Source organism: Periplaneta americana, chromosome 10 (genome assembly GCF_040183065.1).
Source record: "Periplaneta americana isolate PAMFEO1 chromosome 10, P.americana_PAMFEO1_priV1, whole genome shotgun sequence".
In the NCBI taxonomy this organism is placed as follows: domain Eukaryota; kingdom Metazoa; phylum Arthropoda; class Insecta; order Blattodea; family Blattidae; genus Periplaneta; species Periplaneta americana.
In genome coordinates this window covers 111,298,341-111,300,840 of record NC_091126.1, presented here as the reverse complement: position 1 = coordinate 111,300,840, position 2,500 = coordinate 111,298,341, and the positions used below count along the sequence as shown (strand labels likewise).

The window sequence follows — 2,500 nt, the reverse complement described above, 5'->3', positions numbered from 1 at the left end:
TTTCGGCCCCAAGGCCTCTAATCATTCGCTTTACCGGATGAGACTCGTCCCGGTCGAAATGGACGCCAGCTATCCTGAGGGAAACTTCGGAGGGAACCAGCTACTAGATGGTTCGATTAGTCTTTCGCCCCTATACCCAGCTCTGACGATCGATTTGCACGTCAGAATCGCTGCGGACCTCCATCAGGGTTTCCCCTGACTTCGTCCTGACCAGGCATAGTTCACCATCTTTCGGGTCCCAACGTGTACGCTCCGGGTGCGCCTGCGGCCGGAGGCCGAGGCGCCCCGGGAGTGCGGGCGCCGGTTGACCCGACGCCGTCCTCCCCGGGCGACCGCAAAGGGTGCGCCCCGCTTTCACTTCGCCTCTGGGTTTTCTCCGAAATCCCAGTGACTTGCGCACATGTTAGACTCCTTGGTCCGTGTTTCAAGACGGGTCGGGAGAGCACCCGAAGCGTGAGCGCCGCTAACGGGAGACGGGCTACCGTCCGAGGACTCCGGGGGCCAGCAGCCGACGGGGGCCGGGGACGTGGCTGAGGCCACGGCACCTCGAGCACCACCGAAGAGCTTGCCCTCCGGGCTGGACGCTCGCTACTGTAGGGTTAGCGGGCCTGCTCCGCGAGATTTACCACCGGGCGCCGGCCGGGCGACCGGGGGTCCGGGGAACCGTGGACCCACGTTTCCGCGGCGGTTCCCTCGGGCTCCACCCCGAGTGCCTTAGACCGGCTCACTAGTGTACCCGGCGGGTCGCGACGTCCTACTGGAGGAGAAGTGCATCCCGCCGCGGCCGGGATTGAACCCGGACGGCCGGTGCCCTCGGATCGTGACCTGCGCGCGCCGTAGGGCGCGGTGGGCGACCGGGGACATCCGTGGCCGCCGAGGACCGGACACGCGGGCGGGATTGAGTCTCCCCCTTCGTTCTTTCGGGTCTCTCCCGTTTACCCCTGAACGGTTTCACGTACTATTGAACTCTCTCTTCAAAGTTCTTTTCAACTTTCCCTCACGGTACTTGTTCGCTATCGGTCTCGTGGTCGTATTTAGCCTTAGATGGAGTTTACCACCCTCTTAGTGCTCCACTCTCAAGGAACACGACTCTGAGGAGAGCTCCACCCGGGAGCGGCAGCGGTCTCTACGGGCCTGGCACCCTCTGCGGGCTGTGGCCCCGTTCAAGGGAGACTTGGACTCACTGCCGACCCCCGGGACGACGGAACCTCCCTCACACGACAACTCCCTGCGCGTTGCCACGCGGGATTCCGTGCTGGGCTTCTCCCTGTTCGCTCGCCGCTACTTGGGGAATCCTTGTTAGTTTCTTTTCCTCCGCCTATTAATATGCTTAAATTCAGCGGGTAGTCTCGCCTGATCTGAGGTCGGGTTTTAGAGAACAGGTCGCAAAAGAGGTCGCTAGCGGGACGAGCCGTGCTGGGCGGGGGCCGCATAGGTACTGCGTCTCTCAAGCCCAGCCGCTCTCCGTCCGCAGAGACAACCTCGCGAGGCCTGACAACCATTCGGGAGCGGACCCACCCCCTCTCTTCAAGAGGCGAGATGGAGGGGGTCCCCCAAGCTCGGGCCCGACCTGCGTCGTCTGATGACGAGACACACGGGCCCAGTATTTGAGTGTGGCCGACCCTCAGCCAGGCGTGGTCCGGGATTGGAAATCCAAGGACCGCAATGTGCGTTCGAAATGTCGATGTTCATGTGTCCTGCAGTTCACATGTCGGCGCGCAATTTGCTGCGTTCTTCATCGACCCACGAGCCGAGTGATCCACCGTTCAGGGTTATGTACTTTTAGTTTTCAGAGTACCATACAGGTCTCAGCGTTACGTTCTCAATAGTTTTTATTGTGTACAGGGCACATCCACGCCCCCGCACGCGGGGCAGGAATGCAGTTCTTGCTTCCCGCGCGGAACTGGAGGGGATTTGAGTAACCCTTTGCGAGTGGCCGGGCGATTTCAGGTGACTTTAAACCGTTAATGCACAGTACCCGGCGTCGCTTTCCTCTCGTTCAACCAGCGGGACTCCGACGCACTCCCCGCTCGGTGGAGGGGAAGCGTACCGCTCGCGACGGGGGTGTGACCCACCACCACTTGCGGGTTCGGCCCGTCTTTTGTGTATTCTCATTGTGAGATTTATTCTCTTTTTTTTTTTTTTTTTAAGCGTGATTCAAGACACACGTTAATGATCCTTCCGCAGGTTCACCTACGGAAACCTTGTTACGACTTTTACTTCCTCTAAATGATCAAGTTTGGGCATCTTCCCGGTGGAATCGAAGAGGCGGGCCCCCTCGCCCCCCGGTCCGAAGACCTCACTAAATCATTCAATCGGTAGTAGCGACGGGCGGTGTGTACAAAGGGCAGGGACGTAATCAACGCGAGCTTATGACTCGCGCTTACTGGGAATTCCTCGTTCATGGGGAACAATTGCAAGCCCCAATCCCTAGCACGAAGGAGGTTCAGCGGGTTACCCGGACCTTTCGGCCAGGGAGGACACGCTGATTCCTTCAGTG

At 59.9% G+C, this 2,500-nt stretch overlaps 3 non-coding genes across 3 annotated transcripts in view; all 3 read right to left on the bottom strand.

Annotated features, from left to right (window-relative positions):
- Positions 1-1,367, bottom strand: part of LOC138708251 (large subunit ribosomal RNA) — a 4,086-nt gene extending 2,719 nt beyond the window's left edge. The window contains exon 1 of the ribosomal RNA XR_011334657.1: positions 1-1,367. This exon is cut by the window's left edge and continues 2,719 nt beyond it. This is a non-coding gene — a ribosomal RNA (large subunit ribosomal RNA).
- A 251-nt stretch (positions 1,368-1,618) lies between these two features.
- Positions 1,619-1,774, bottom strand: LOC138708280 (5.8S ribosomal RNA). Its single transcript, XR_011334685.1, has one exon. It is a non-coding gene; the product is annotated as a 5.8S ribosomal RNA (ribosomal RNA).
- A 396-nt stretch (positions 1,775-2,170) lies between these two features.
- LOC138708292 (small subunit ribosomal RNA) overlaps positions 2,171-2,500 on the bottom strand; it is a 1,903-nt gene continuing 1,573 nt past the window's right edge. Inside the window, exon 1 of the ribosomal RNA XR_011334697.1 lies at positions 2,171-2,500. This exon is cut by the window's right edge and continues 1,573 nt beyond it. This is a non-coding gene — a ribosomal RNA (small subunit ribosomal RNA).